The sequence below is a fragment of the Carcharhinus amblyrhynchos genome, chromosome 30, assembly GCF_965287045.1.
Source record: "Carcharhinus amblyrhynchos chromosome 30, sCarAmb.v2.hapA, whole genome shotgun sequence".
Taxonomy (NCBI): Eukaryota; Metazoa; Chordata; class Chondrichthyes; order Carcharhiniformes; family Carcharhinidae; genus Carcharhinus; species Carcharhinus amblyrhynchos.
This window is the reverse complement of record NC_137353.1, coordinates 1,214,156-1,222,493: the sequence shown is the minus strand read 5'-3', so window position 1 is coordinate 1,222,493 and position 8,338 is coordinate 1,214,156.

Genomic DNA, 8,338 nt, shown 5'->3' with positions numbered 1-8,338 from the left:
TTTGTTGACATTTAAACCTCTCCCAATCCTCTTCTCGCCCACTACTCTTAGCTACTCTAAACGCCTCCGCTTTTAACACTTTCCTTCACCTCCTTTGTTACCCACGGCTTATTACCTCTCCTCCTACGGTCCTTTTTAACCATCGGAATAAATTTCTGCTGAGCACCAAGAAAGATCTCCTTAAAGATACTCCACTGCTCCTCAGCAGACCTACCTTCCAACGCGCTCCCCCAGTCAACATTCGCCAATTCTTCTCTCTTCCTACCGTACTCCCCTCTGTTCAAACAAAGGACGCGTGTCCGGGAACCCACTTTCTCCTCCTCCATCTGCACCAGAAACTCCACCATACAATGATCACTCTCTCCAAGAGGATCCTTCACCACAAGGTCCCTAATTCTACCAGCCTCATTACATAACACCATAACTCAGAAAGCCTGACTGGAAAGGAACATAGTTTATTACAGAATGCAAAGTAAAACTACTACTCTGGTGGATGCACACCAGTCCAGTTCAGCAGGCCCAGTCCTAGGCCTACCTTATGAAAGGTTCAGGCAATGAATTCCAACTGGACAGGTCACTGCCTGTTACCAGGGGAACTCATACTCAATGAGCCCCACAAGGAGATCAATCAGTGATTCCCCCTGAGGTTATCACAACATAATTTTTCACTATTGTGTCAAGCAGTAGATTACACAAGTGGAACACACATTTGAAATGGCAACTAATGAATGCTACAAGTAATATTTATATTAAGTATATTCTTCTGTCAGTTTTCAGTATAGAGCTATTCCATTGCCTATCACTCATGTGTATCTGCAACTTGGATTCATTTTGCTTTCATTTTAGCCTTTGTAAAAACTACTAATGTCCTCCTGAAGTCTGGGTTTTGCCCTCTTTTTATGACATTTGTTGTTTTTTATTATCACATCTATTTGTATACAGTAAAAAGTACTGTTTTTTGTGTGCTATACAAAGCATATCATTCATAGGGAGAGTGCAGATTCTAACTACAGTTATAGCTAGGGTGTAGAGAAAGATCAATACGAGATAGGATAAAAGTCTGATGACAGCAGGGGAGAAGCTGTTCTTGAGTCGGTTGGTACGTGTCCTCAGACTTTTATATTTTTTTCCTGATGGAAGAGAGTGGAAGATAGAATGTTCGGGCTGCATTGGGTCCTTGATTATGCTGGTTGCTTTTCTGAGGCAGCGGGAAGTGTAGACAGAATCAATGGATGGGAGGCTGGTTTGTATGATCAACTGGGCTTCGTTCACATCCTTTTGTAGTTTCTAACAGTCTTGGACAGAGCAGGAGCCATACCAAGCTGTGATACAACCAGAATGTTTTTTTATGGTGCATCTGTAAAGATTGGTAAGAGTTGTAGTGCACGTGCCAAATTTCCTTAGCCTCCCGAGAAAGTAGAGGCGTTGGTGGGCTTTCTTAAGTATAGCGTCAGCATGGAGGGATCAGGACAGGTTGTTGGTGATCTGAATGTCCAGAAACCTGAAGCTCTCGGGGTACATGTGCATAGCTCCCTGAAAGTTGGCACCCAGGTTGATAAGGTTGTTAAGAAGGCGTACGGTGTGTTAGCTTTTATTGGTAGAGGGATTGAATTTCGGAGCCGCAAGGTCATGTTACAACTGTACAAAACTCTGGTGCGGCCGCACTTGGAGTATTGTGTACAGTTCTGGTCGCCGCATTATAAGAAAGATGCGGAGGCATTGGAAAGGGTGCAGAAGAGGTTTACCAGGATGTTGTCTGGTATGGTGGGAAGGTCTTATGAGGAAAGGCTGAGGGACTTGAGGTTATTTTCATTGGACAGAAGAAGGTTACGAGGTGACCTGATTGAGGCATACAAGATGATCAAAGGATTGGATAAGGTGGACAGTGGCAGCCTTTTACCTCGGATGGTGATTGCTAACTCAAGGGGACATAGCTTTAAATTAAGGGGTGGTAATTATAGGACAGATATCAGAGGTAGGTTCTTTACTCAGAGGGTAGTAAGGTTGTGGAATGCTCTGCCTGCAGCAGTTGTGGACTCGCCAACTTTAAGGGCGTTCAAATGGTCAGTGGATAGACATATGGATAACATTGGAATAGTTTAGGTTAGAGGGTCACTAGATTGGTTCCACTGGTTGGCGCAACATCGAGGGCCGAAGGGCCTGTACTGCGCTGTAATGTTCTACGTACTGCCATTTCATCCCGTTGATATAGATAGGGGCATGTCCTCCATTATGCTTTTTGAAGTCAATGACTATCTTCTTCATTTTACTGACATGGAGGGACAGATTATTGTCAATGCACCAGTTCACCAGATTGCCGATCTCTTTGCTGTACTCCATCTCATCATTGTTTGATATCCAATTCACTACGGTGGTGTCATCAGCAAACTTGAAAATTGAGTTGGAGGGAATTTGGCCACAGTCATAGGTGTATAAGGAGTATAGTAAGGAGATAGTTGCAGAGCTGGGCCGAGAGGTGGAGGATGGAGTTTAATGTGGAAAAGTGAGAGGTAATTCACTTTGGCAGGAATAACGGATGTGTAGAGTATAGGGCTAATGGTAGGACTCTGAATAGTGTGGATGAACAGAGGGATCTAGGTGTATGTGTACATAGATCCCTGAAAGTTGGGAATCAAGTAGATAGGGTTGTTAGGAAGGCATACGGTGTCTTGGCGTTTATTGGTAGGGGGATTGAATTTAGGAGCCGCAGCGTCATGTTGCAACTGTACAAAACTCTGGTGCGGCCTCACTTGGAGTATTGTGTGAAGTTCTGGTTCCCACATTATAGGAAGGATGTGGAGGCTTTAGAGAGGGTGCAGAGGAGGTTTACCAGGATGTTGCCTGGTATGGAGGGGAGGTCCTATGAGGAGAGACTGAGGGATTTGAGGTTGTTTTCGTTAGAAAGAAGGCGGCTACGAGGGGACCTTATTGAAACATATAAGATGATTAGAGGTTTAGATAGGGTGGACAGTGATAGCCTTTTTCCTCGGATGGAGAAAGCTAGCACGAGGGGGCATAGCTGTAAATTAAGGGGTGGTAGTTATAGGACAGACGTCAGGGGTAGGTTCTTTACCCAGAGGGTGGTGAGGGATTGGAATGCCCTACCTGCTGCAGTTGTAAATGCGCCTAGTTTGGGGGCGTTTAAGAGATCCGTGGATAGGTTTATGGATGGAAAGGGTTTGGTTTAGGTTAGAGGGTCATTGTTTTTTAACTGGTCGGCGCAACATCGTGGGCTGAAGGGCCTGTTCTGCGCTGTAATGTTCTATGTTCTATGAAATGGACTCAGCCTTGTAGGGCACCAGTGTTGAGGATGATTATGGAGGAGATGTTGTTGTCTATCCTTACTTATTGCGGTCTGCGGATCCAGTCAGAGGGGGACAAGCTGGAACCTAGGCCACAGAGTTTGGAGATGAGTTTTGTGGGAATAATAGTGTTGAAGGTGAGCTGTAATCAATAAATAGGGGTCTGACATTAATGTCTTTGTTACCCAGGTGTTCCAGGGTTGTCCCAACCTTTTCTGTTGTTTCCAATTTCCCCCACCTACCATCAGTATGCACTGAACACTCACATGGATCAGAGCAAGCTATGCCAATGAACTAAAACAACTAGGTGGCAACAGCATATTTGCATCCTGGTCTTTCTAAAATCCATCAGTAGGCATCCTGGGATAAACAATTCCATAACGCCAAGATTGGCAAACCTACCAACAGCTTCCTTTTTAAAAACTGGTTAATTGGGGGAATTCTCTCTCTTCTCACCCCTCCCCAGCTCCTCAAATTACAGATATTGAGATTTCTCACTACCTTCTGTTTGTTTTGAATATATAGTCATAGAGGTTTACAGCATAGAAACAGCCCTTCGGCCCAACTTGTCCACGCTGCCCTTTTTTTAAAAACCCCTAAACTAATCCCAATTGCCTGCAATTGGCCCATATCCTGCTATACCCATCGTACCCATGTAACTGTCTAAATGCTTTTTAAGAGACAAAATTGTACCCGCCTCGACTGCTACCTCTGGCAGCTTGTTCCGGACACTCACTACCCTCTGTGTGAAAAAATTGACCCTCTGGACACTTTTGTATCTCTCCCCTCTCACCTTAAACCTATGCACACTAGTTTTAGACTCCTACTTTGTCTATGCCCCTCATTATTTTGTAGACCTCTATAAGCTCACCCCTCAGCCTCCTACGCTCCAAAGAAAAAAGTCTATTCAGCCTCTCGTTATAACTCAATCCATCAAGTCCTGGTAGCATCCAAGTAAATCTTTTCTGCACTCTTTCTCGTTTAATAATATCCTTTCTATAATAGGGTGACCAGTATTCCAAGTGTGACCCTACCAATGTCTTGTACAATTTCAACAAGACGTCCCAACTCCTGTATTCAATGTTCTGACCAATGAAACCAAGCATGCCAAATGCCTTCTTCACCACTCTGTTCACCTGTGACTCCACTTTCAAGGAGCTATGAACATGTACCCCTAGATCTTTGTTCTGTAACTCTCCCCAATGCCCTACCATTAACTGAATAAGTCCTGCCCTGGTTCAATTTACCAAAATGCATTCCCTCACATTTGTCTAAATTAAACTCCATTTGCCATTCGTCAGCTCACTGGTCCAAATGATCAAGATCCCAATTGGTGATAACCTTCCTCGCCGTACACCTTGCCACCAATCTTGCTGTCATCTGCAAACTTCCTAACTATGCCTCCTATATTCTCATCCAAATCATTAATATAAATAACAAATAACAGTGGGCCCAGCGCTGATTCCTGTGGCACACTGCTGGTTACAAGCCTCCAGTTTGAAAAACAACTCTCTACAACCACCCTCTGGTTTCTATCAAGAAGCTAATTTTGTATCCATTTAGATACTTCACCCTGGATCCCATGACATTTAACTTTATCCAACTATGTAGTACCTTGTCAAAGGCCTTGCTAAAGTACGTGTAGACAACATCAACTGCACTGCCCTTATCTACCTTCTTGGTTACTCCTTCAAAAGACTCAATCAAATTTGTGAGACAAGATTTTCCACTCACAAAGCCATGCTGACTGTCCCTAATCAGTCCTTGCATCTCTAAATGCCTGTAGATCCTGTCTCTCGAAATACCTTCCAACAACTTACCCACCACAGATGTGAGGCTCACTGGCCTGTAGTTCCCAGGCTTTTCCCTGCAGCCCTTTTTAAACAAGGGCACAACATTTGCCACTCTCCAATCTTCAGGCACCTCACCCGTGACTATTGATGATTCAAATATCTCGGCTAGGGGACTCGTAATTTCCTCCCTAGTCTCCCACAACGTCCTGGGATACACTTCATCAGATCCTGGGGATTTATCTACCTTGATGCGTTTTAAGACGTCCAGCACCACCTTCTCTGTAATATGTACACTCCTCAAGACATCACTATTTATTTCCCCAAGTTCCCTAACAATCATGTTATGTGTTAACATCGCATATGCTAAATATAGCTCTCTCAATATTTTACATTATGTTTCTAAAATGAAAAAATCTGGTCAGAAGTTTTTGCTGCAACCTTACTTATCGCGGTAAAAGTTCAAAAGTAAAGTTTATTTATTAGTCACAGGTAAGGCTTACATTAACACTGCAATGAAGTTACTGTGAAATTACCCTAGTCCCCACACTCTGACGCCTTTTCGGGTCAATGCACCTAACCAGCACGTCTTTCAGACTGTAGGAGGAAATCGGAGCATCTGGAGGAAACCCATGCAAACAGGGGGAGAATGTGCAAACTCCACACAGTGACCCAAGCCAGGAACCAAACCTGGGTATCTGGCATGGTGCGGCAGCAGTGCTAACCACTGTGTCAGTACTGTACTAATGAACAGTTGTTTTGCAATGTGTGATGGGGATGAATGTTTATCAGGAAAAGAACAGCATCTTGCAAGAAAATATAATTTTTAAAAATAAATTATTTCCACAATAGGATAAACAGGTGTCAACAGGAAGTTATTTAAACTTCTGAAAGTTGAAATAGAAAATTTTGGATTCAGTCCACTGGTGCAGAATGAATAAATCATTCAAAATGTCAAGATCAACTGGTAAATACAGAACAATCTGACATATATCTGAGAATTTATGCTGAACTTACACAGCATTGCCTCAATGAGCAAATAGTGAAGTAATACTGCATTCAAGGAAGCAACATAATTAATCAACATTTAAATTCACAAACATCTGTCTACAGACACTAAATATTATTTTTGGTTTATCTTCTAGATACATTCTTCAAGCTATTTTTTATTCTATTCCATCATGTGAGATTTCTTTACCTGTACTATATAACATTACTTTTCCTTCTCATCCTGAAATGTTTGCTTAATCATTGCCCTTGGAATATAAAAATAATTATGAAGGGTTGCTTACAAACAGCAAAAGTGAACTGAGATCAGGTTATAAAACTGGACCAAGATCCTGATGTTCACCATTGATACTAATTTCCTGGATTTGAGATGAAGGAGTGGGAGGAGACTTGTAAAGTCCAAATGTCAGCATAGATCAGGTAGGATAAAAAGCCCAATTCTGTGCTGCTGACGGTTATTCTGCAAGTTTCAATTGCCATCATTCTGGTTAGTAGGTTCCTGGATTTACTAACCACATTCAACCTACATCTCACTATGAAAATGTAATCATTTTTTTCTTTTGATTCTATTTGAAATGGCTTTTGGCTACAATATTGAATAATGATTACATTGTAAAGATTAAAAATGGCCACTATATTTTTTCAACATACAAAAATAAGAAATACATTTTGATCGGTTTCAAGTTGTCATTTGTTCAGTTAGTTGAAAGTTTCTAGTTAATACAATAAATCCACCTTTATTTTGTTAGACAACAATCTATGTTGCTAATTTTCCTCATGAGATATGCCAAAATATTCTACCATTTTTCTAAAGACGGTTAATTAAATGCCATCTGAAAATCTATATTCACTGCTCCACTGTACTCCTGTTATCTGTCCAATCAACTCTTCAAACAGCTGTTAAATTTATTAAGTCAGCAGTAACAAATCTTTCTGCCTGCCCTTGGTTAACACATGCCTTCCTAAACACTCACCCATTTTATCTTGAAATATGCTTCTCAAAGTTTGTCCCTGATAGAAGTTATTGAGATTATGCTATACATAACCTGCTTTCCACCATTCTTAAAACAACCCTGTTAATATGGGCAAACTTCAAAACTCATAGAACAAAATTTATATTTGAAAGATTGCGGCTGGAGTATTTGCTGAATCTCTCTAATTTCCTGCCATAATCTGGGGTGTTTGCCACCAGGACTTGTAAACTTTGCCATCTCAAGTTCTGCTCGTTATTTCTAACAATCATCGCTAATCCGCAATGACACCCAGTCTCACTTCCACCATCATTTGTAGAAAATAATATAAAATATCTCATATTCACAGCATACTCCCCACAATTAGACTGGTACCATTATCACTGAGTGATCCCATAGTCGCTAACTTTCCCTGTGTGTATATAAAAGGCCGATATTATTTCCTTTGGTATTAATTATTAATCTTTCTCATACTCACAACAACCTAATTCCATTTTTTCTGCTTCTCAAACATATTGTATTCCTCAGTCTTCCAATGTACTGTTAGTAATAATTTTATTCAATATGCTCCTTTTAAGTTTGAAACACTCTAATCATTTATGTTACCCATATCTGTGGTAATTGAGACTACAAATAAGGTAGTCAAATGTGTTGTTTAAAGAATGATCATTATATAAACAAATCACCATGTTTAACAAGAACAGCAACTCAGCACAACAGTAATAACTGAAAACAGAAGCAACTAGTAAGACAGGTCTTACATTTACAACAAACTGAAAAGTCCTCCAAAACCTGCACATGCTCAAAACCCTTAACAGATGCCAGTAAAACAACTGTACAGGGGGAGAAAGGCTTATAAAAACACTACAGACTCAAAATTACATGCTGTAACACTCCCCCCACTGCTTAAATTTCAATCTCTCATCAGGCCAGAAATATAATGAAAATAAGATATGAAAGTAAGTCAGGAGCTTTGCAATTGCATTATGATCTACAGTGTCTTCTGAAAGATCACCAGATATGCCAAAAACAAAACGATTGTACTTGAACAACCCTTTACACATGTTGATGATAACATACTGCTTCAAATCTTCCACCAGAAAGAATTGTTGATATGCCTGGCTCACGTCCAGTGCTGAAAACGTCTCACCCCCAGCAAGAGTTGAAAACAAATCCTCCACCCTAGGTAATGGCTAAGCATCTAACTTGGAAACCTAGGTCATTGCGAGCTTTAGTCTCCACGTATGTGCACCATGTCATCATTTTA